This window comes from Arachis ipaensis, chromosome B10 (assembly GCF_059453495.1).
Source record: "Arachis ipaensis isolate K30076 ecotype BB chromosome B10, ASM5945349v1, whole genome shotgun sequence".
Classification (NCBI taxonomy): domain Eukaryota; kingdom Viridiplantae; phylum Streptophyta; class Magnoliopsida; order Fabales; family Fabaceae; genus Arachis; species Arachis ipaensis.
Window position 1 is genome coordinate 45,805,271 of NC_142435.1, and position 27,214 is coordinate 45,832,484.

At 34.4% G+C, this 27,214-nt stretch overlaps 1 pseudogene; it reads left to right on the plus strand.

Moving 5' to 3' along the window:
* The first annotated feature begins 15 nt into the window (after positions 1 to 15).
* On the plus strand, positions 16 to 20,814 carry LOC107621786 (protein FAR1-RELATED SEQUENCE 9-like; annotated as a pseudogene).
* The last annotated feature ends 6,400 nt before the right edge of the window (positions 20,815 to 27,214 follow it).

Below are 27,214 nucleotides of genomic sequence, written 5' to 3' on the forward strand. Positions count from 1 at the left end.
CAGTTACAAACTGCAATGAAAGAGAAAGCTCCCATGTCTATAATAACTGATGGTGATAGGCAAATAAAGTCTGTAATTGAGCAAATTTTTTCAGAGGTGCACCATCGACTCTGCACTTGGCACCTCCTCCGAAACGCCACGAGCAACATCGAAAAGCCTAACTTCACCAGGATGTTTAAGGATTGCATGCTTGGCGACTACGAGGTTGGAGCATTCCAGAGAAAGTAGTTTGAGATGGTGGAGAAATTTGGCATCGGCGATAAAAGATGGGTACAAGACATGTACAAGAGAAGGCATAATTGGGCAACTGCACACGTACGAGGAAAGTTCTTTGCTGGATTTTGCACAACCTCAACGTGTGAGGGCTTGCATGCCGTGATATCATGGTATGTTAAGTCTCGATACAGTTACACTGATATTTTACGTCATTACCATCGATGCTTGATGTTCGTTCGTGCAAAGGAAGTGCAGGCTGATTTCGAGTGTGCAAAGGGTGACCTTGTTATTACCACCAACCTGAAACAGTTGGAGCACTATGCAGCCGAGAACTACTCTCGGACAATATTTGATTTGTTTGTTCCCATTCTTAATAGGGCCTGTGCAATGAGGGTGGTTGATTCTAAAGACAACGGTTTATATTTTATCCACACCGTCTCTCGATACGGCACTCTTGGGAAAGATTGGCGTGTTATTGCAATGTCTGAAATGAGCGAGGTCCAATGCACGTGCATAAGAATGGAATGTTTCAGGGACCCTTGCGAACATATAATTGCAGTGCTTGTTCTTACCAATGTTCATGAGATCCCAAGGTCTCTGATATTGCCAAGATGGACCAAGGATGCAAAAATGGTGGTGGTGCAGTCGATGGGCATAATTTTGGATTCTGTACAACTAACGCAACACTAGTGCCTGATGGATTGGTATAGGAAAGTGTGAAAAATTGCCTGTCACAACACTGAAAAATTTTAGTTTGCAAGAGACATTGCCATGCTGATGCTGAAGCACTTCGAAAACAAAGATGTAGCCGACACTAGTTTTCCACCCGAGGGGCCATCCATGAAGGTCTCAGAGCCTCAGCACAGAATCCCTGCAGGCGCAAGACAAAGGGTAACGTTGCTAACAGTGGCAAGAAAATCCAGCAATGTCATTTGTGCCGGGGGGTGGGACACAATAGGACTCTATTGTCCGGACCGTCGCACAATAGAGTCATCCAACACAGTTGCAGATGATCTGGATTCGATGGACACTGAAATGGTAGGTTAGTCATTTTTAAGATGATCTAGTTAACATTTATGCCTTGATAAATCGGTCTAATCATTTGGGTTTTACATTGGTGTCAGCTCTATGATAACCTATCCGGGGATCTGGATGCGACCGCGGATATTCCTTTGTTTCGCTGCTCCGATAGTGACATGCAGACTGGGTTTGTTAACAGCGACTTTGGTGGAACTAACACATCCGGGCTAGTGATATCTCTCGATGATTGAGTGAAGGGGGCCGAAATTCGTCACCACCATGTGTTGCAACGGTAAGTTGGTCGAACGCTTTTACATTCTCTGGTAGCCGGTAGCCGCAAACAGAAGATTGTCTGCAATTGACCTTCCTATAAAACCCCACCTGACTTACATAGTTAATTTTGTTCAACAACATATACCTGAGGATCTTTATTTGTTGTCCACATTTAAATTTTTTTTTGCTATGTTGGCATTCGTTGGTATTTGGCTATGATATAGATTTAACTGATTTTAATCTTGTATTTTCAGTAAAACCATAGAAGAGATCCGACGACTGATTCCAGAAGTTGCTCGGTGATCCAGCATGCAAATTTTCCTTGCCAAGATGGAACGTTGATCTCGTCCCGAGATCATTTAGACGCAGATCATTTATGTACCTATGCTTCTAGCATTCGTCTACAGAGTTGAAAACATTGCAATGCAAAAACTATCTCTGATATGCCTCTTTGACATATGGATGATGTAGTAATTTTCAGTTCTCATCTGGTATCCAAATGTGTATCCAATAACGGCTTGTACGTATAGGGTGTCGGCCGGATCTTCCAAATGCCGAGTAACTCACAGCAGTGGATTCCATACCATGAGTCCTGAATTAAAACCATGAAGACTATACCAGACATAGATCATACCACAATTGGATCCGATAACACTCTACCATCCACTAGGACCCAGTTGTTCCGGCATTGGCACGACTACTCTTCCTCTATCAAGACAGTCAAGAAGACAGAAAGATCTGTGTGAAAAGACCGTCTCCTGGTCACCAATCTGGAGCAAAACCTTCTAGTGTTTTTCACTGTTTGCGAACGTGTTGTCCCTCCTAAATTTTTTTGAAGACAGCCGAACACGCCAAGTTGTGCTTGCCGTTCTGCATCTTGCTACCGTCTTTGGGTCTGTCCTGGTGAAAATCTCCAGCAATATATCGTCCAGAAAGACCTGATCACCTATCTTAGCCAACAATTCCGCTAACTAATTTGAGATATACCGACTGACTTGATCGAGCTGGCATTGTTTTATAGTTGATATGGAACATACGGACGGAATTGCAATTATTACCTGCTTCTGGTTCGGTAACACTTTCCTCGAAGAGAAGACAATAATACATCTAATTTTCTTTTTAAAATTTATATGTCACTCGATTTCTTTTAAATAATGGTGTATATAGTTTTTTTTCTTAGTGGCATGGAGAATTATTTATTTATTTTTAAATATAATTTGAATAAAATATATATAGAAATGGAAATGTGAAAATAATAATGTGATAATAATATTCATGTCATAATAATAAAATTAATGTAATAACGAAAATATTGAATTTTTTATTTATGTTTTCATCATTATGTATGTTTTCATCCTTTTTTTATTGAATGACATGAATTATATTTAATTAGGGTTATAGAGAGACGTGCCTACAAAATGTGGCTCGTTTAGGTTGCGGTGGAGGTTTGAAAATCGTGCAAGGAGGGAGGAGAAGTTGACATCCATGATGTGCAGGCTTGGAATAAATAAATATTAAATAAAACAAAATAGAATAAACATTTAAGTGAAGCTTGTTCCCCACACCGTGCCATTATTGCTAGCTTGTAGAGTTATGCAGCATGAGGGGGTGTGACGCTTATATTCCGTGGGTACAGTGATCCGTCATTCGAGGTCACATCACATCAAAATATCTTTGAAGATCCACTTTGACAATCAACAAACATCATACTGCTGTGAACGGATGCCAATTGGCCACGTCATCGATCAGCGGTTCAGCACATATCCGACGGAGAGAGAAAACCCCTAAACCATATTCCACCATCAAGCTTAACCCCTTACCTATGCAAGGAAAACTAGATCTCCTCAATAAAACCTTCCCCAGTAAGCTGCCAGTCCCGTTGGGGAAATCGTAACGAACGGACAGATGGCAATGTGGCCAGAAGGTGCATGCTATGTCGTGTTTAGAGGGAGGATGCCCAGAATTTACTCTGCCTGGGAAGCTGCATCGGCTTAGGTGGATGACTTTCCTCAGAACCTGCTTCTCTATTACCGGAGTTACGAAGAGGCCACGAATGCCTGGAACAAATACTTCCAGGTATCTGCATCACCTGTTTCGGCACTGCATAGCGAGTTTCTGCCGGCGTCGGAGTTCAATCGAATTTTTCATGGTGGATGGCACGATACGGCATCGACAATTTTATGTTTTCATGTCATTGATGTTTAATTGAGTTGTTAGTGTTATTTTCTTGTATTTGGTAGTAGTAGATTTTATATTCCTTGCAATTTTACTATGCTTTCCTTTTATGCCTTCCAAGTGTTTGACAAAGTGTTTGGTTGGATGCTAGAGTAGTTTTTGAGCATTCTTAACTTGAAAAGAGAAATTAGGTGCTCTTGAGTCATTAATACCCAATTTAGATTGGTGACCTAGAGTGATTAGTTAGTCTTGTATCCATTAACATTACTTATAGATTGGGATTAACTAGTCCTATTTGACTTTCTCTCAATGTGAAGATAACATTATATCTTCTCCCTATGTTGGAGATGACGAAATAGGATTAGCTCTTGTTAACTATTGTATGATAATTAATGACTAGGATAGAAAGCCTAGATTCTCAATCCTTGCCATGAATGCCTCTTTTTATTAGTTCTTATATTTAGTTGTTTAATTTACTCTCTTGTCATTTAATTTCTAGTCTTATTATATGCAAACCACCCCTTGGAACCTCATAACCAATAATATACATACCTCATTGCAATTCCTTTGAGAGATGACCCGAGATCTAATACTCTCGGTATTTTTATTGGTTTGCACTTGTGCAAACAAAATTAAACTTTGATTGAGCGTTATTTGTCAGTTTAGAACTATACTTGCAATGAAGTTATTCCTCTTTTACCGAGAAGAAATTCTAAGTCGACGATTTTGCTCCATCAAGTTTTTTGCGCCGTTGCCAGAGAATTGCAATGTGTGCTTGTTATTGGTTATTGTATATATGTTGATAGTGTGAATATGTTTGCTCTTTGTTTGTTTGCTTGTTTGAGTCACTAGTTAGGTTCTTGTTTCTTTATCTCTTAATAGTTTTGTTTTTGTTTTCCCTTTCTACTATGAATTCTCATCCCTTTGGCTATGAGTTTGGTTCAAACTATGTTGTAGAAAATGGAAATGAAAGCTTTAATGGAGGTTTGCATCAAGGGTTTGGAAATCAAAGGTGGGAGATGCCTCAAGCATATAAACAACATTTTTGGCAACAACCTCCTCCGGTTTCTTATGGGTACAATCCAACTCCTAATGCTTACCAATCTAATGGATGCGGTGACCCTCATTGTGGTTGTCAACCACAACCACCACACACATATGACCCCTTCCCTCAACATAGTCCTTAACAACCCTACTCACAAGCTCCATACCACCATTCACCTCCACATGATCCTAATCCATATCCACCAAACCAACAACCATATGAGTCATACTTTGAGCCACCACCATTTCAACATCAATATTCTCAAGAACCATCAATTCCATATACCTCACCTCCATACCCTTACTAAGATGAACTAACTTTCAATTATGAACCCTTTCCCCCAAACAATGAACCCTCTCTTCCACCACCTCCTTCAAGGGATGAAGCTCTCCGTACCTTCTTGCAAGAACAACAAAGAGATATTAGCTCTTATATCCAAAGGCAAGAAGAGCAGCAAAAGGAGCTAAAGAAGATAGAAATCATGGTTGCTACCATGACTGAAGCCGCTAACCGCATGACCTCCCACCTAAGCTCATGCATTCAAGACACTCCCATTGACGAATGTGGAGGATCAACCAAGGAGCATAGCGAGGGAGTGAATTTGGAGCTTCAAGTTGAAGAAGAGGAGTGAAAGCAAGAATTGCAATAAGAGGAGAAAGTTGAGATAATTGAGCCAGAAGGAGCGGTTGAAGAATTAAGAGAGGTTGATCAAGAATTGGACTCAATCATTGATGAGTTCTTGTCTTCACTAACAAGTCACCTCGAAGATCCCATTGAACCTTCTTCCATTGATCTTGAAAGCAATGTCAAGGAGGGTGCGCAACCTCCAAAGTATGTGGTGAAGGATGAAGAATTGGAAGAAGTTGAGCAAGCAACAAATCTTTCTCTTGATGATGATTCCACACCAACACATGATCCTTTGGTATTTGAGGAGTCTTCTCCCATTAAAATTGAGGTTGATGTTGAGATAAGTTCTATATTACCTCCAAGATGTGACATGAAGAATGGAGAAGAGCTAGAAAAGGTTGGTGAGGAAGTGATTAATTGTGAAGAACCTTGTCAAGAAGTGAACATGGAAGATGCTTGTCAAGGGGTGGAGGTAACCAAAGAAGAGCACAAGGGAGTGGACCTCACATTATCGAAGTGTGGGCAGGCCTCTCTTTCTAAGTCACCATCATCCTTTACACCATTCAAGTGGGTAAAATTCATATCCCTTAGCTTTCTTATTCCACTTGAATATGGTTTGCTTGAAACGGATGGTCAACTTAGAGCTCTTTGTGGAATGAAACGCAAGAAAGAATTGATTAGTGGTTGGAATCATCATTGTCGGTTCATCATGGTTGGAAGCTCAAACTTTAGGAGCAAGGATTGGTGTAGTACTACATTGAATGGGCCTAGGAAGGTGTTTGGGTGCTCAATTGAGAATTCACAAGTCTTGTCACCAAGATTGAACTATGGTAGTCAACAAGAAGATGGGTGCAAGAACAAGGTTTGGGACCCCAGAATCTACTTCGACAATTAACAACTTTGGGGCCTTGTCACTTGCTTGAGCTTACTTGAAGGCCTTGTACGCCTAGTTTGGGATCCCGGTGGACAATGGAGATGCAAGCATTGGTAGGGATTTAAAGAAGAATTCAAGCATAAGCCACCATAGCAAGGACCCCATCAATTGTCCAATTTAAGGACTTTAAATGAAAGTGCTAGGTGGGAGACACCCCACCATGGTAAATTCTTTCCATTTTCTTGTATATATAATCAATGAATGAATTGAATTACCATTGTTAGGTAGTTTTATTCCTTTTATACTATTGCATATATTGCTCAGTTGCATATTGGTAAATTAGTTTCATTTCATGTTTAGTTTAGTTTGTTGAGTTTATTTGGGAGTATAGTATGTTAAATAAGGTTTGATGGTATTTTGGTAGCTGTTTGGAGGTTTAGAATGCTTGGTTTGGTGCTAGAACTTGGAAAATTTTGAAAAACAGAGCACCCAGCCACGCGTACGCGTACGCGTGACACCCAAGTTTCCAACCCCTCACGCGTACGCCTCGCTTACGCGTACGCCTCGCCCACGCATACGCCTCGTCCACGTGTACGCGTGACCGCCCAAAATTTCCTGGTGTAGTACAAAAACTAGAGAGTTGTGCGAGCAGTGTGCTGAAATTGTGCGCCTAGCACAATTTTGCCCCACACGCGTACGCGTCATTCTCTTTTCTCTCTTATCGTGTGTGTGCATCGACGATGCGTATGCGTCGCACCCTGTTTCTGCCATGCACGCGTACGCGTGACCTGATGTGTATGCGTGACCCTTTGCCCTGTTTCACATACTTCTTTTCTTCTCTTCTTTCTATTTCTTTCATTCTTCTCTCTTCTCTTCTTTCCTTTCCTTCTTTCAACCATCATCCAGCACCATTATTCACCATCTACCATCATCTTCTTTAGTTAGTTTGTTAGTTAGTTAATTAGTTAGTTATTTAGCTAGTTTAATTTCCTATTTTGATGGTAAGTGTTGGGTTATTAATCTTGTTTACTATTTATTGCTGCTGATCACTCACATGATGCTATTTTAGCATCATTGTTGTTGACATCCATTATTGAATTTCATCATTGAGGTTATATTTTGTTACTTGGTTTTGAATTCTTCATGCTTAATTTTGTGCATACCAAGTACTCACAACATTGCCTTCAAGCTTTATAAATCTTTTGAATTGCATGTTTTGGCCTGCATGTGATTTGATTTCATTATCTATGATGAGGAAATTGTGTATTATCAATGCATTTTCTTTGTTAGGTGATGCTTGTTTATGATTGACCCTTATTTACATCACCTATTTCATGCATTGAGATTTTGGAATTGTGAAATTGGATCGTAAGCTTACCTAGTGACATATTTTTTAGCCTTCTAAGCTTTGTGGACCATTCTTGCTATGTGATTGATTTTAATTTCTATCTTCTTTTCCCTAAGTTCCATAGCACACATGTCTTCCACTTCTATGTCAATTAGGTGATGTAAATAAAATTCAAAGTGTGTCATTGATTGATGTGTAAGTTTCATATTTCGTTTTGACCATTAAGTTTCCTTACACATCAATCAATGTTCATTCATCATCTATTTCACAATTGCTTGATTATTTGCTTGAATGCTTCTATGCTTCTGTATTACTTGTTTGTTTGTCTTAACCTACAAGTTTTCTTTAAAGTATTTCAGGCACACTAGAATGAGTGAAGTGTATGCTTTCTTTTGTGTACTTGTGACATAACTTTTAATATCAGTGTGTGTGTTCTAAACCGCATGCAACTTAGAACTCACACACTATTCTTCCTTAATGTCACACTAATTCACTCACTCCATTCTAGTGGTTTTTACCTCATTCCAACAATTTACGCTTCCTTGCTTTTGCATTTTCTCATCTTACTATGCTATTTTCTATTTTTCATGGGTGAGTCATCAAAAGCAAAGATGGAAGCGGGAGAAAGAACACGCAGCAGCCAGTTGATCTACCAGTAGAAGGTGGCAATCTGGAAAGTCGTCGTACCCCCTTGCTCATCTTTGAATGCACTGAGGACGGTGCAAACTTTTAAGTGTGGGGAGGTCGTTTGACCGATCGGCCATTTTAGGTGACAAATTTCTAATCATAACACTTTCACATTTCATTTTTAGGTCATTTAGAATTTTAGTTGCATTTTTTTAGTCTGCATATATATAATAAGCTTAGTCAAAATAATAAAATATTCCAAGAAATGTATCTATAGGGCACCCCAATTGATTTGAAAAAAAAAATTTCATGGAACTTGCTTGAACTATATATTGTGGAACATGTCTTTGAGCTAAGAACACATAGGCATGTGAGTTTTGAGCCTAATGGTGTGGTTACATCATATAACCACTATTGTCATTCTTGTGTGTATTGTTCTCTTTCTATGATTGTAATATTTGATTTGTTTAATTCTTTATGTCCATTATTTTGTATATGAATGCATTTATATGATTGAGGCCATCATTTTAATTAGCTCACTTACCCAAATAGCCTACCTTTTGTCGACCATTGTTAACCAACTTTGAGCCTATTTTAATCCCATTTTGTTCTTAATTTTAGCATATTACAAGTCTTAAAGCGAAAAATAATAAATGTCTCTTAATTTGGATCTTTGATTAGTTTAGCCTAGTGGGTGTGTGTATCTTTCAATTGTGGAAAATTTGGGAACATTGGGTAGAGATAAAAGTGTATGTTTGTATTTTTGTTAAAAATTTTGGGAATTTGGTACATACTCATGCATTAAATGTTTAAACCATATGCATTGGTACCTTTGTATATAATTCATGAAAATAAAAATATAAAAAAAAAGAAAAATAAAAGAAAAAAATGTAGAAAAAGAGAAAAAAAAAGAAAAGAAAAAGAAAAAGGAAGCAATAAAAATGGGGACAAAATGCCCCAAAGTAAAGCAATAATAACAATGCATATGGGTTGTGGTAAAAAAGAGAATGCATGAGTGAGTGAAAAAGTGAAGAATGGGTAGTTAGATTTGCTTTAAATAGTATAGGTTGTCATAGGTTAGGTGGAAAGTTTAAATTAATCAAAGATTCAAATTTCAAGCTCACTTGACCGAATACAATCTTACCTTGACCCTAGCCCCATTACAACCTTTGGATAAGTCCTCATGATATTTGTATGCATACATTGAATAATTGTTGATTGTTAGATGAAAAACAAATCTTGGAAAGCATGATTAGGGGAGAATTGAGTGAATCAACCCTATACACTTGAGTGACTAGAGCGGATACACATCCGGTGAGGGTTCGATTGCTCAATTTCATGTTTTCACCCATGATCATCTCTGTCTTTCAAGTTTGTAAATTCTTTTCAATAACTCAATTCAATTGTGGATTTGACTTGGTTGTTAATACCTTTAGCCCTTGTGTTCATATATGCTTTCTTGGAAGTTGATTTATTTTGACCAAGTAATTGCATGCATTTAGATAGATTGTATTTAGATAGAGTGCATTTATATAGTTTGCATTGAATAAATGTTGATATCCTTTGTCTCTTTCTTAGCTTGGAAAGAGAAATTACGTGCTCTTGAGTCATTAATACCCAATTTAGATTTGTGACCTAGAGTGATTAGTTAATCTTGTATCCATTATACCTTCTTCCTATGTTGAAGATGACGAAATAGGATTAGCTCTTGTTAACTATTGTATGATAATTAATGACTAGAATAGAAAGCATAGATTCTCAATCCTTGCCATGAATGCCTCTTTTTATTAGTTGTTATATTTAGTTGTTTGATTTACTCTCTTGTCATTTAATTTCTAGTCTTATTATATGCAAATCACCCCCTTGGAACCTCATAACCAATAATACGCATACTTCATTGCAATTCCTTTGAGAGACGACCCGAGATCTAACACTCTCGGTATTTTTATTGGTTTGCACTTGTGACAAACAAAGTTAAACATTGATTGAGCGTTATTTGTCAGTTTGGAACTATACTTGCAAGAAGTTATTCCTCTTTTATTGAGAAGAAATTCTAAGCCGACGGTTTTGCTCCATCACATGTGTAAACGATTTATTTTCTTTGTTTGTTTAGTCGCCCTTTTGATCTTCTGTAATGCTACTTAAAACTCGGTTAATATAATTCTATCTACTTTCATCGGTTCGTTCTTAAAGTCTGTTTATCTTGAATTATTTTAAATTACTCATAACTCAGACCCTCTACTTATAAATCAGCCAATATAAAACACATGTCTAAAGTCATGTGAGCGGTTGACACACAATTAGGGATTTATGTTGTGTTCATGCCAAATACCAATTCTAAATCATGATTTCGGAATATTTTGGCAACTATTTATGTGTGCGTTATCAAAGACTGTTTATCGATTTATCCTTCCTTGCAAATTGGTATTACGCCACAAGCAGCGCGTTTGATTGTCAAGAATATTTACGGGTTCCTTTCAACGAAAGTTATATATCTTTTAACATACCGTCATTTTACACTAGATAATAAAACAAAGGAATGTAAACATAGTATCATTTTTAGCATATCCTAATATTATGTCAAATTATAGAAGATAAACATCTTTCCATTTAGATTGATTGGATGAACAAAGAATACGAAGGTACTTATTTAAACAAATTTCAAAGTACTTCTCTCTCAGGTTATAATAAAACAATTAGTGCAATTAAATAATAAAACTCCTTAAAAAATCTCACCAAATTCTGCTTTTTAAAGGACAAGTATTGAATCTCAACCAATTATATTGTACAAATACAATCCCGTGTTCAATTGGAACATATATGCATGTTCATTATTCAACGTTTCTATTCATTTTATACACCATCGTCAATTATTATTGCACATATGAAGAAATCTTACATTAATCAGCTAAGTTGGTTTTACAAAGTATTTTAATTATAACCCTAAACATGCATCTCCATATAAAAGAAAAATGATACTATATAGGCCCATCTAGATGCAGCCAAGTTCAACCCCACTGTGTTCCAACCTGATCCGCACGACCCGAAATACCTTCTGTCTCTCCTTTTTCAGTCTCTTGCCCACCATCTCCACGCCTCTTCGATCCTTCGTTGTTGATCGTCTTCGTTAAAGCCATACATCTACCCAAAAAACACTCCTTGTTATCAAACGGCGATCGACTCCTGTTCTGGCGATGACACTAACGTCTTGTCATCCTCCGAACGAATGAGTCGCGGCAGATGCGCCATTCAGAGAGTAGGCAACTTTGCATTGTGATTCCGTGGGAGAAAACTTCTTGCAACTCGACTGATGGTCAGTGACGGAAATGTAATCATCAAAACATTTCTTGTATGCGTCAAACGACGTCCACAATGCGTCTCCTTCCTTCCCAGTCCAACTCCATCGTCTCTGATTTAACATAATACAGAATCATTAAGTGCAACTAATTTCATCTTAAAACATCATAAACTAATTCTACATAAACCCAAATAGTTTTTAGATCTAACAAAAATAACTAGCAACAAAATAAATTTTGTAAAATAACCCCTCTGACATAAGAGCAGCAAAAGGCATTCACTAACCAATCAAAGGAGGAAGGTGACAGGGTGATCTCTACCGTTGGATTAAAAAACAAAAAAGATCCGACGGCTATCATCAATCGGCGAACCGGTCAGCCGAAGATAAGTGCTATGCCTATACGCATTGGTCAACCAAACATCTTCGGCATATCGAATCCATGCCCAACTATGACATTCAATGGTTAACAAACCCACACGGTATACCAAAATATATTAATATTAAATATATTTTGAATTAAATATATTAAATTAAATATGTAGACCATAATATTAAATATTAAACATATATATTAATGTACTAATAATTAATTTTATAAAATATTAATAAGTAGTTGCAAAAAGTAAATTAAATATTGTACAATAATTAACTAATAAATAATAAATAATACATAAACATAAACAAACATCAATAAAGATACAACATAGTCAAATACATGAAATATTAAATTAGTAGTGACCACTTCAACTATTATTATCAGTGTCATTATTATTAATAATTCTCACATTATTATTTAATAACAGTAATAATTATTGACTTGCTGAACTTATCAAGATTTCTATCAACTTATAAATATTGATATTGTTTAGATATAGAGTTATTAATAAATAAATTATTTTATCAAATAAACTAATTTCACTTTTACTTGAACTTCTAAAAGACCAATCAACATTTTCAAGATTTTGCATGAAAAATAAACCATAAATTAAATTTTGTAGCAGTAATAAGGAAAACAAATAAACAAATGTTAAGTCTATCCAAATTGTTATGATATATGTGTGTGTGTGTGTAATATAATAATATAATCACACATACATGTAATATATGTAATATATATGTATGACTCTTGCATATATATAAATAACTACTAATATAATATAAGAAGCATTTTAGGTGAGGCAATATACTTTTATGGTATTTCAAATTTTCAGTACACCATTATTTGTTACCATTGAGATTTAAAATAAAATATTGCAGTGGTGAAGATCATGTTGAAGACTTTACAATGTGAACATATAGACTAAAGAGTGTATTATTAGACTTTAACTCAATGTGCAAATCATCATTGTTATATTTATTGAAGGTCAAGTTTGCCCCCCAATGGATGTAGCTGGTGGGTGTGTTGTGGCTTGGGTCACTGGCTTGGAGGTCCATCTGAAATGGGTCGTGGATCCGGATTTGGGCCTCTTGTTTTGGGTATATTTTGTCAGCTACAACACGTGATCAAGTCAAAAAAATCCAAGATAAAATGTTTTGGGCTTATGAAATTGAGCATATCTTTATACACTTTCTCAATTCAATTGAACAAGATTCCTCCTGAGTATGCCCGCTCAATATAATTGAGTATCAAAGTACTTTGAGGTGAAAGTTACAAAACGAAATGATGATTATTCATGGAATCTAAAATTGGAATACAACATAGAACAATGATAAACAAGTTATAACATAAATTTTTACTAATAGTATTTAAAAGCTACTAATAGTATCTAAAAGTGAACCGACATTTTCTAACACAGAAAAATTAATAATAATTAAGAAATTTAATGATAAAAAATTAAAATAAAGATAAAGATAAAAATAAAAGTAATAATAATCCCTAAAACAAATAATAAAGATAAAATTAAAATAGATTTAAGTTAGTTTAGAAATTTTATGATTATAGTGAGGTTATTTTGTAGTAACATAACATATAAAATGAATGTAATATACTTAATTATATGATTCCTAAATCGACAATAATATGCATGGTGATATTGTAATAGAGGAAAATCTAAAGGACCAAAATTAAATTTTATTCACATAACATTTTCTTGAGTTACCTAGTTACATTTTTGAATGGTAAAGAAGCCATGCATCTCTGAAAAATTTTAAAGCATCTTAAATTCAATAAAACATTTTAATAGTGTCTCTCCAAGTCTATTATTTCTTATTTACTCTTATATTAATTTTTAAGATTAAATAATATAGACACTATTTGGTTTCTTTTAATTTCATTTTAGACAACTTTCGTAGTTTTTATAATGATATTAATAATACCAAATAATATAAAATAAAATGTTATAAGCTAGAATACCATGTAACGTAAGTTGAGTAAAATAATCCAAAAAGAATTTTAAATTATTTTTTTATTTCTAGTTTCTAGAATATTTATATTTCTTCTTTCTATTCTAAAATAGAATATTTATTTAGTTCTATTTCAAAATATTTAATAATTTAAAATAAAGAATTAAAAAAAGATATTAATAAAATAATTAAAATTATAATAATAAAAAAGAACTTTGTCAACTAAATACGAGAAATTACCTAAATTTCAATGAGATGTGATTGCAACATGCAGAGCGTTTCAATCATAATTATATAGTTGGATTAAGGATATTAAGAAGTATTACAATAGTAGCAAATATTAGGCTTTGGAAGATAACGACATATATCTTAAGTGACTTAGTCATATAGCATAGAGAAACAAGCTTTCCAGATCACAGCCAGTCACAGTGGATCGGCACTCTACTATGGCGAGACTAGATCGGGGCTGCTATCAGAGCCATGAGTGCGACACTTCTCCTCGAGGCGTTCAACCTGGTGGGTGAGTTCGCTATTGACCCTGGCGAGCATGATTGCTCAAATGTAGTTGTAGTCCCGAATTTCTTGGCCAGTGACCTCTAGAATCTTCTCAACCATGTTGAATAAGACGTCCTCCCTGGCATCTGACTCGCACTACAAGTACCAACCCTTAGCGTAGATATGTGGATCTAAGGGATTGCCCGGGATGACAACAGTAAAGCGTAGTGGATGCTGATGTTGCAGATCTCGATCTCGTTGCGAAAGAATGCTGGAGGTGGGATAGAGGATACGTAGCAAACCTTTAGCAACTATTCCTCCATGTTCACATTGATTGCATAGTTGCCAAAAGCTGCTTCGGTGGAGGGGGAATGGCATTGACGGCTGCATGATAGTTTGCAATCAGTAAGATTCAGACAAATTTGTTAGCTAAAGCTTTGTTTCATATTTTGAATCCAGATAAATCGGTATAGTATAATGGGAGATTATGTAACGTTACTGCAGTAGAGCTTGGCTCGGCATCCATTCGCGGTGGGGATGGTGTGCAGGTTCCTCGGTGGCAAATGAACTGGATCTTGAAACTCTGCCCCCATTTCTCTTAATTCTTCCTCTTGGTTTCCATGGATTGTAGCTTTGCTGAATACGCCCCGACGGTAGTTGCCTGGCAGTTGAAGGCGGAGTATTCGGCATCCAAAAAGTTAACGACTTGCCGAGATGCCTCATCGAAGGAGGTAAAAATTCATGTATTCCTTCCCTTCGATACGACAAAGAACTTATATTGTATCATGAATGGATCCATTGTTGTTGTATTTGGTTTCGATGATGGTTTATGGAGGAGATAAATGTGTTTCTGATAAGGGGTTAAGTAGAGTTGAAGTTAGGGGGTGGGAGTGGAAAAGCCTCCCCGGATTTAATATCATTTGGGTTTAGGATTACCTTTTTACCCCAGTGAGATTTTGGCATTATCATAGGAGGCACATGTAAAGTTGAGGTATTTGTGAACATTTGAGGGGCAAAAATTGTGTGGTTCAGTGTGGCATTGAATAAAGTGAAAAATTGTGTTTGTATTTACGATTAGCTTGCATGTCGAATCCCTATGGGCAGAGTGAAAGAATTGATAGGGGTCTGATAAAATAGGTAAGATTAAATATTAGTTTTGTGGCAAGAAAATATTTTTTGTCCTGTTGTGTGCAGAAGATCATCTTGATAAATTTAAATTTTGTTGATGGAGGAGATATAAGTTGTGAATGATTAAACGGGCAAAGCACTTGGCAAATTCAATCAAATAAAGGAACAAGTAATTCTCCAGAATTATTATTTAATAAACATTTAGTAAAATTTTGATAATGAAAAAGAAAGATAGGTCAAATTGGATCATGTATCTTTTTTATCAAGTCAATCAATGTGTATTTAAGTTCATAAAAGTGGTAATTATAATTAATTCACTAGCGTTATTAGGGATATGCATAAGTTAGCCTAAATTACAAAAAAAGTTCAAAACAATCACATTATAAGTTAATATATAGCTAACATATTTTCAATAAAAAAACATCATCATGCAAATTTATTGGACTTAAATGACTCTTTTCATAACATAAAATGTCTGATTTTTGAGAATGTGTTTAGTTTGGGTCTAGAGTGATGAAAAGCACATTCATATAAATCAATATATAATTGCGTGGATTTGTATAGTGTAAATGAATGTGTAATTATTTGGAATTGTAAAATATTTAGCTCTATCAATGCATTAAAATTAAATTATAATTATAATAATAAAAATGGCAACAACAAAAAACTATAATAATGATAAAATCAACAAAATTAGTTGGTTAGATGGATAGATAGATTGTGTTAACAAAGTATTTTTGCTCTTCCAAAGTTTTTGAGATTTCACTCGAGACATTTAAAAATAAACGCAAGTTATCAAAATCAATAATTATTAAATTATTATGCATTAAATAATAACTCAATCAATCATGAAAATGAAAGATTTTGTAAACTATAGAGGCTAGAAAAAGTAATTAAACCTAAATTTTTTAATTAAATAGTATTTAATGTTCTATTATTTCTTGAAATTATTTTAATATATATTTACTTTAGGATAAAAATCAATGAAAGAAATATTATTGTGTGGGTATAAATTTAATTATATAATTTTTTTACAAAAAAATTATTAGGATATTTTTAATTTTATATGGGGACAAACATAATTTTATATCAGGGTTTAAATATATTTACATATATATTTTCTAAGACTTTTTAAGAATAGTTGTTGGAACACTTGTGTCACAGGACTCTACGTACATCAGTAATTTAACTATAAACTTTGAGATTCTAAGATTTACATTTACTGGTTTAAAAGTGATGTTAATTTTTTAAAATTGATAAATAGAATATGTTAGTCAATATAGTATTTAATTAAAGTTCAATATTGCTATTAAAATAAACAATACAACTTAATTTTATAAGGGTATTCAAATTTCAAGATTTTCAGCTCTTTAAATTATATACTGTTTTAATTATGTTATCATGACGTATTACTACCTAATTATTTTTGTGGGTTTAAGTAGCTTTTGATTAAGAGGAGAATAATATTGTCAACATAGTGATCCATAGACGTGTAGCTATGACTCCCTTGACACAATAAGCTACCATGTGATTAATGCACTTCTGAATCGAGTAGCATGCAAACTTTTGTAGGTCGCCAAGTCAAGAAAAGACTTTTTATAGTCTATACATTGCAATGATGGAAAAAGGAACATTTTCAGGTATGGGATCACTACAAGAAAAAAGGCCTGTCGATACACTTTTTTCTTGCCACGCTTTTAAAGCGTACCCAAAAGTGGTCTATGGCCACACTTTTGCGAAGGTGGCCACTGATTTGTGATTTAGCCATGTTTTTTTCCGCCACGCTTAGAGGGAAATTGGCGCACTTTTACGAGGGTGCCCACATACTTGAAATTTAGCCACGTTTTTTTACTGCCACGCTTGAAAAGCGTGGCGATAGAGAGAAATGGGCACGCTTTTACGATGGTGCCCACTGATTAAAATTTGGCCACTTTTTTTTTGTCACGCTTAAAAAGCGTGGTCATAGAGGGAAACCGGCACGCTTGTAAAGCGTGGCTAGTTTGTGTTTCAATGGTCACCTTTTTAAAGCGTGTCCATATTCTGTTTATTTTGGCACTCCACAAAAAATGTACCGATAGAGTTCCCTCCCCCAAAATTTAGTTTCCCACCCAATTTTTTTCCACACTTAACATTTTTTCCTTAGTTTTCAATTTTAACCCAAACAACATCACACACTAGTTTTAACCCAAAAAGTGACCCAGTCACAAAAAAAACCCTAAAAGTTACCCGCGCCGTCATCATCTTCAAACAACATCTCCATCTTCATCGTTCATCGTTCATCACCCATGCCTTTCCTCTAACCCAATGACCTTCGTCCTCATGCCTTCATCGTCCGAGACCGTTCATCGCCTTCATCGCCTTCATCCTCATCTGTCTAAGCCAATGACCTTCGCACCCATGCCTTTCCTCTAACCCTCTCTCTGTCGAACCCTCGTTCATCTGTCGAACCTTAAATCTAAAATCACCCTCCCCTCACTGGAACCCTAACTCCCTAAGTCTCTTCTCTCGCTCTCTTATCTACCTTTTAGTTTTCTCTTCTGTCACTCTCTTCTCTCCCTTGCACACGCCAGAATCGCCGTCGCACAGAATCCCCTTTGCACACGCCATCGCAGACTTGCACGTCTCGTGGTCTCGGTCCAAGGCGTGTTCTCCTCGTCGTGTCGTCTCTGTCCCGTGAACGTCTGCGTCCTACTCTCCCGTCCTGTGAGCGTTGCTGTCCTCCCCGTCCCGTGAACGTTGCTGTCCTCCCCGTCCCGTGAATGCCGCTGTCGTTCTTCCTGATTCCTGGGTTTGTGAAATTCTCCTTTTAACTACTCTATTTTTTAAATCTTCTAGACCTCTCTTCTCTCTGTTAATCTTCTATTTGTTCTGGTTCTATTATTAAATTGGTTTTGCTATGTTTAATTTGCTATTAATCTTCTATTTGTTCCCCAATTAGTCGCTCATCCCTCACGCCATTGGCTTCGGTGGTGCCATTTTGCTGTGCATAGCTTTGGCCTACTTCATCTCCGACCACTGTTGGATGAAGAAGAAACCGATTATGAAGAAAAGCAGAGGAGTGGTTGCTCTTCAAATTATCCAAGAGGTACAAATCCTACTATTTTTTAGGGTTTTAATTTATCATATTCATATTTGAAGTCTGAATAAATAAAATTTTTAGATAAATTCATAGTTTGTGACAAATTACACTACAAGAAAAAAGTCATGTCTTCAGTGGGATCTGCATGGAAAACTATCAAGTCACTACTGGTATATGAATTGTACTGATTTCTTATATTGGAGTATATAAAATTTATTTCAACTTGGATAATGAGATTCATTCACTGGTATTCTTTTAATCTTAGTATATGAATTACACTTTATTATGACACACATGCATTTGTTCGAATAGTACAGATACTTGATACAAGGTTTGAGTTATATGATCGTTTGTTATTTTGTTTGGTTATGATGTAAATTGCTTATTGGAATTGTTTCTGATTTTTGTCTTTAATTTTTTTGGTAAAGAAATACTAAATGGGGGTTTCTTGAGGGTGTGAGTGTGTCTGGTGCACCACCACCTAGAACGGTCTTAGTGCAGCAGTGTATCCGTGATAAAGGTGTATTGGAAGTTCTATGCAACTATGATGCTATCAGTCTACTAAAATTAAGGTCTCTTCTATAGTTCCTAACATTTACTGATAGACTTAAAAAATAAAGAGGTGAGTCTTACTTTAGTCTATCTCTACTTTAGATAACAATGTGTTTTTCGAATTTTATGCGTCCTCAAAAATCAAATTGCTGACGTATAAAAATGAATTAAAATGCACTGTTCTTTTAATATGTATTCTTGCTATATACTAATACGAAACACCTGTTTTCAAGGTTTTTCCCTTTATTTTTTTTGAAAAATCCATTTTGTCCATGTTGTTAAAGTTCCGGAGTTACTGTGTTTATGACTTAATATTATAAAAATGTATTAAGTAAACACACTAAAGTTTATTTAATATATTGGTTACTATGAACCTTTCATTTCTATGCATATACAAATTAGACAAATTAAACCAAAGTTTTCTAAACTATAATTGGAAGTTTCTAACTAAGTAATTTGGATGATCATTGAAAGTACAAAATAGAGAAAGAATAGGATTCGAGAACTTGTGCAGGAAATAGAGTTTTCAACCTTAGCATGATAGGGTTTGAGTGGTCATTTTTAAATAGGAGTCTAGATTTTTAGTGGTCATTTTTAAATTGGAGTCTAGATTGAGTGTTCAGTCTTACAGCAACATTGGAAAACTCTAACTGCAAAATACTAAAGTTGAGATAGCTGAGTTGTTCCTTTCATAATTTTAGTTGTAGGTCATGGATTGAGGCCAGGCATTGTTTACAATTGAAAATGTGTTATCTCAGGTGTCTAAGGAGGTGCTCCTTCAAGGAATACTTAAGCAAGATCTATATGTTTTTGAGAACATGTATATACCTAGACAGATTAATGAATCCAAAGTATTTCAATCTTTTCTTGCTATGTATAAATCTAATTTAGAACTTGGCATAGAAGATTAGGACATCCATCACTTATTATTTTTGAGATTATTCTTAGACACTGTAATATATTCAAATAAAACTGAGTTTGATTCTGTTGTGTGTGAAGCTTGTGCAAAAGGCAAAATTCATACCTTACCTTTCTCTTTGTCTAATATTGTTTTTATTTCTCCTTTTGAATTAATTTACATTGATGTATGGATTCCTGTACCAATTGTTTCCAGATCAGAATTACTATATGAGCATTGTAGATGTTTACACAAGATACACTTGTTTATACTTAATTCAAAAGCTCAAGTTCTGCAAATTTTACAACAAGTTACTTAATCAGCTTTTTTGTTGGTGAGCGAAGACGCTATGTTTTGTGAACATGTTCTATTTGATGCATTTTTGCAGTGTTTGTAATTTGTTTGGTTGTTTGTAGAATTATCCTTTCTGTTAGAGAAACTGGATACTTTTGGTTTTGGACAGTAGCTACTTTGTTAGAAATGCTTCACTTTCTAAATTGTTGCAGATTATTTTATCATCAATGTTGTATACAGTGTCTACCATACTAGTTTGCCAACTTTAATAAGTGAGTTGCAGAACTCACACTAGGGTGGATTAAGAACTATATAGTTGACAGTTCATGATCTGATTTGAGTCTCCTTAAATCACTTTAATTTTTATCCATCTGAGGATGGTGTGGTGTTTGGATAAGTTATATTACTAAGCAAATTATTTTACCCTTTTATCAGGAACTATCTGGCTCCGTTTCTAGATTAATAATGGACCGAAGCTCCATTGATTATGGTTATAGGGATGGAGAAGGTGATGCTGAATGAACTCTAAAGATGGTAGACACAGGAGTAATTGGTAGCGAGATTGCCATGGCTGAAGTAAGTCTTAAATCCCCTCTGTAGTATATGTTGTGTTTAGAGATGTCTATTCTTTTTCATTTATAAAGTTTGCATTTTCATTCAGGAGTCAGGCATCTGGTCTAAACCCAACAGTGACAATTTCACAAAATGCATAGAACTGCCAAGAAATTATAAGAGTATGACTCAAGTACCCTCCTATCTCGTATTATGCAGTGGGTTATTATGTGATTTCTCTCCTTACTCTTCCTTTTTCTTTTTTTTTTCATCAGGGCTAGATGCAAAGACCAACGGCTATATCCTCATAAACGCTAACGGTGGCTTGAACCAGATGAGATTTGGGGTCTGGCAGTATTGATTTCTGATGGTATATTATGAAAAGTTAGGTAGCGAAAGGTACCATTTTATTAACTATTACTCCACCTAGTAATTGAATTGTTCATTAGACACTATTAATACCGAATTGTAATTGTCTCAATATGTGACTCACACTACTGTTTTGTGATTAAATTTAATCTTAGTAATTCTTATCTGATTGAGAAACAGTTGTGATTGGCTTTTTTGTAGTATATATAACTATATAGCTCTTAATTCTATGGATTAATTTGGTTGTTGGAGAAATACTAGGTGTTAATTCTAGACGTTTCATATTAGATTATTTTGGGAGTGAAGTGTTTATGGGTTGACTTTAGCTCTGTAGAGTGCATGGCTGTAAAAGCATAGCTAGAGAATAAATTGAGATATGGATTATGAACATCAATTTCCATAACTGATGCATGAGTTACAGTGTCACAAAATGGTTACATTTTTGCAAAATGTCAGAAAATTCAATGATGCACATACATATTTTCTTGGAAAATTGTAATGGAAACCTGTGTTTTATTTTGTCACATGATGACTTATTAGGATTGTGTGTTTTGCTGACAGAGATTTATGGTGAAGATGAATGGTCATTTGGATTCTGGGAGCAAGGTACTGGAGTTTTTAGTTGCCCTTCTAGAAAAAATATGATAAGGAAGAAGCTGCGGCCAGTGAAGACGAGGAGTTTTAAAACAAATGGTAGTAGGAGTTCTTCCCACATCAACTTTTTGTTAATCATAGTTCTACTGTATATCACTTTTTGGTTTTCCATCCTTCATATCTTTGGGAGCATTATAGTTTTAATTTAAATTATTATTATATCATGTAAATAATTCATGTAAATCAATAAAAAATCAATTCTTATGCCTTTTAATTTTCTCTTTTTAATTATTATTATAGAATTGTAATTTTTTAATTATTATTATGCATTCTAATTTTTTCCTTTTTTTTTTAATTTGACAAAGGAATATGCCACGCTTTTAAAAGTGTGGTTATATGTGCTCTATTGGCACGCTTTCAAAGCGTAGCCAAAACCAACTTTCTTGGCACGCTTCAAAAGCATGGCGATATGTGAACTTTTCGATACGTTTTTAAAGCGTACCGATAGATTAACACCTATAGCCACACTTTTAAGCGTGGCAAGAGTTGAAAGCATGGCCAAAAAGAAAGCATACCGATAGATCCACAAAAGCGTGGCGATAGAGCAACTGGCACGCTAGCGGATGTGACCCTTTCAAAAGCGTGCCGATAGCTCAAAAAGCGTGGCAGAAAGCTTATTTTCTTGTAGTGGATGTAGGTTATTGTTTGAAGACTTATGACTGCCTATTGACGTTGAACTGATGGAATGATACTCCACTATCTTTGGTTCTTTAAAAATCTCGAAATAAATAAATGTAAATGAAACCTATAATAGAAATTGATTGGCGCCACAATTAGACGTGTGAATTGAAGAAAAGATTGAGTTTCTTTTATGTCAGTGTGACCATTCCCCAGAGATGGTTAGGTTTGACTTTGTCATGTGAAGGTTTATCAATTTGGAAGCAAAGCATGTCCTTCTATTCTCAACTAAGAAAATAAGACGGTGGAGACCCAAGGCTAAAAAAAATTACCCTTTGGAAAGAAAATAAAAAGAAAGAAATTAAAATAAGAAGAAAGAAAATGAAAGGAAAAAAATAGAAAGAAAAGTGGAGTTATTTGTGTGTTGTTTGGATGAAGAGAGAATGGATAGAAAGAAAATAAAAAAAAAGTTTTTGTTTGGATAAAAATGAAAAATGCGAAGAAAAAAATTATAATGATATAAAATTCCCTTAGCATAAAATAAAGTATAATTTTTTTTATTTATTTATGTTTTATTACATTGTATAAATATTATAAAATATAATTTTTTCTAATTTTTTTAACATAAATCGGATAGTCCAATTGGCAGAAATTAGACGTTCGATTTCTGAACCTCTGAGAAATCACACTGTCCGATTTCTACTTCATAAATTAAATCATCCCATACTTCTAAAAAATATCATAACAGTTTACAATTCAAAAAAAATACAATTATTAACCCAATATCAAAAATAAAATGTGAAAACATAGAGATTTGGCAAAAATTAACATTTTTTTTATATTTCATTCAAAGTATTTCATGGTAATACCCTGAAATGTCTAGGAACAAGATGTAACACCCTTTTGCATGGGCTGCATCTACATGTAGAAATAGATAGATATATGTATTTTATCCAAAAAAAGAGAATAGATATATGTAAAAATACATATTACGTTTACATATGAGGTTTACAAATGACCATAATAGTTATTAGTAAATACACATATTTTTAAATCCATTTAGCCTAAAAAATATAAAATATTTATAAAGTTCTAATGATTACTAAAAATTATATTTAGTTATGCATAATTTGAATAGTGGATACAAGTAGGAATATGTTCAGTTGAAGCTGTTACTTAGCAAGAAGAGTGTTTCGAATTTGAGATTAAGTTTTTCTATAAAAAAAAGAATTTGTTCAATTATGTTAATTGTATAATTAGCATGCTAAGAAAAAGGATGTTGTCCGATATAAGAGCCAATTTCTATAACAACATAAAAGCATCTATACGGATATCATTTAAATAAAGTAAATAATCGTACAGGATACTAAGCACAAATTTAATGTACTAAGTTGGTAATTTTTTTATATATAAATGAGTAATATTGTTTAAATAATGACATAATTGATTTGTATATATAAATCAGTAAAAAGTGAAATAATGTTTGTTTTTTTACTTCTTAATGAAGTACAATGAAAAATGGTATTATATCAATATTTATGTTTGAAATTCAATTAAGTCAACATGCGGATGCCTAAACTCGACTCGTTCATATTTTGGTATAATACAATTTAATGCATATTATTATTATTAGTCTTTATTATTGTATTCTTAAATATGAAATTCAAATTATAAAAAGGAATATTAAATAGTGATTACAAGAATGTCTAATAGTTAGAGATATGATATTATAATTAATATCATTAATAAGTGGGACGGAGAAGAATATGATAAGTGGATTGATAGGAGAGTAAGATAAAAAATCAAATCGTTATTAAATTATATAAATGAAATAAATTTTGACTAATTATGGCTAAAAATTTTTTGTTACCAAACTTTTTCCTTTAAGATATATGTGTATTGTTATATATAAACATATAAACAATAATATATAATTTTTCATGTATGAATGTTCATAAATGCAAAATTTATAATAATATTGAAGGTAAATTCTATCAAATTTTCTGTATAATAACATTTAATTTATCTTTTATGACGTGTCAATATCTAATTAGAAGATATTTTAGTCTAATTTCTAACTATACTTAAGTAACTTACCCATAATAGGACTAATTTATAATAAAGTTATTATTCATAATGGGTCATTGTATAAGTTTTTAAAATATTAATAAACCAATTTCTCATTTTCTCAAATTCTTTTTCTGTAACACAAATAGAAGAAAAACTTCTATGATCTTTCCCATAAAGTAATGGTTAAAGTGCACTAACTCTGTCTTCAAGAGGTCTCTCTAAGAAATGTCAAATAATCACCCATTTTAAATAATAACAAAATATTTTATAAGTCATGTAACACCCCAATTACCCTGAACCTTACCTCGTGTCGTAAAGCAAAGGTTAATCAAAGATTACGACATTTCTAAGGCTTATACATAAATATATAAAGAAAGGAATAATAATTCTAGAAGCCCAATAAAGGAAATAAGCTCAAAAACAGAGTTTCAAAAACACAAATGTTCACACAAAGCTACAAACTTAAGGTACAAGGTAAAGATACAAGATAACAAGACATAAGTATATAATAGAGTATAATAATCTTAAGTAAACTAGCCTCAACTCGCGGAGTTTAAGCCGACTAGGTATACAGACATATAGAGTTCTGAAAGTAAAATAGCTTATCCAAGTTTTTCTCTCAAAGTAAGCCTCTAGGAAAAATAAATACAAAAGTGAGAGATCTTAAACAAAATAATCAAAAAGACTTCAAATCATGATAGAGATCCTCCGACCTGTCACCACCATAGCAACTCACCGAGGTGGGTTGCGACCTGCATCTGAAAAATAACAACAGCATATGGTATAAGAACCGGAGGTTCTCAATATGGTAACAGTGCCCGATATATAAGATGTAAGATTCTGGGACGCCAAAGGCAATCCTAGAACTTCACATCAAAAACAGATATTCAAGCTTAGCATAAATAAATAAATAAAACCATAAACCGTAAGCAGGGTTATCTGAACTTAGGAAATGTCTAATTAAAACTAGTCACCCCTGTCCCACAGCCTTCACCAACCTAACCTCCGTGCGATTCCATTGCCACTGCCTAACTAACCTCCTCAGAACCAGACAATCATAGATAATTCAAGCAAGTAATGCACATGTAGTATTCATATATAACAAGTAGTTCAAGAAGCTAGTAGGCATATTATACAATTAGGCAAACTCAAGTAATCAAAGTAAACAAGCACATAAGGGATGCATATGATGAATGTATATCTTATTAGCTCGTGATATCACTTGTCGGTCCATAAATGCCAATCTGAAACATCCTTCTAAATGTAGTCTTTTCAACCACGCCAGAGATATAGTGCCCTGCACACTCATATAGTAGGGAGTCTACTACGCCAGGGATATAGGCCCCACACACTTCATGCATCAGAGAAGGAAACAACAAACAACTACTAATGCAGCAGAGAAATCTGCTACGTCAGGGATATAACCCTGCACACTCTCAACAACAATTTCTCATGCAGCAGAGAAATCTGCCATGTCGGAGATATAGGCTCCGCACACTCCCATATAATCTAATAATTTCCTCATTCATTTCCAAGTCTTCAACTCGTCATAACCATCACCAGTTTCTAACTTCTCAAAAACCTTTTCAGCTATATACTTCACAACTCAACACGCCCCACTTCAAACTAGAAGTTACACAAACCTTCCAAACCTAGGTCACCGGCTCTAACTCATAACTAAGATACCCTTTCATTTCTTTTATTATTTTCTTCCTTGATTAAAGATCCTAAAACTGGCAAAGGATTTTAAATAAGTGTTACAGAAGTTTACAAGCTTGCTGGAAAGGTGAAACAGTTAAAAATAAGGTTTTTATTGAAAAATAGGGCAGTGTGCATACGCATATAGCTATGCGTACGCACACCCAAGAGGATTTTCAAGATGTGTGCATACGCAAAGAGGTGTGCATATGCATAGGAGTAAAATTTTCCAATTCTGCTCGTCCACACAAGGCGTGCGAACGCCCTCAACAGAATACACCTTCCAATGTGTGCGTACACACAAGGCTGTGCGTACGCACAGCTTGCAAAACTTTATTGGTTGTGTGTGCGCATAGAGCATGCGTGTGCACAAGGCTGTGCGTGCGCACACAAACCAGAAATCACAAATTCTGCAGCATTCACAGAATTCAGATTTCAGACACCAACTTTCAATGATCATATCTTTCTTTACAAAATTTAGATTTTTACAAAATATATACCATTTTAAAGCTCTTTAAATTATCTTTAATTTGATATAAAAATCATTCAATTTAAAAAAACGTAGCTCAAAATATGATCCGCCAAAGTTGGCCTAAAACCCATTTTTACCAAAAACATTAAAACTCTATTTCACCAAACCTCTCAATCCAAAATCAATTGCTCTACATCCAAACCAACCCTAATGTGTCTAAATTATATCCATATGTCTTGAAATTCATTCCACACCTAAAATTACAATTTTACCATTTCCACACCTAATCATCGGTCAGTCTATTAATCTCTCAAACCATATGCAACAACACCACACATCAATAATTCCTCATACATAAATACTTCACTTACCACCCATCATCATCATAATAGTCATCCACCATCAATCATAGCTCAACATCAATAATGCATCCTCAAGCAACATTAACTCAAAATCAACACCATTTAATACCATCACCAACCACAAGAT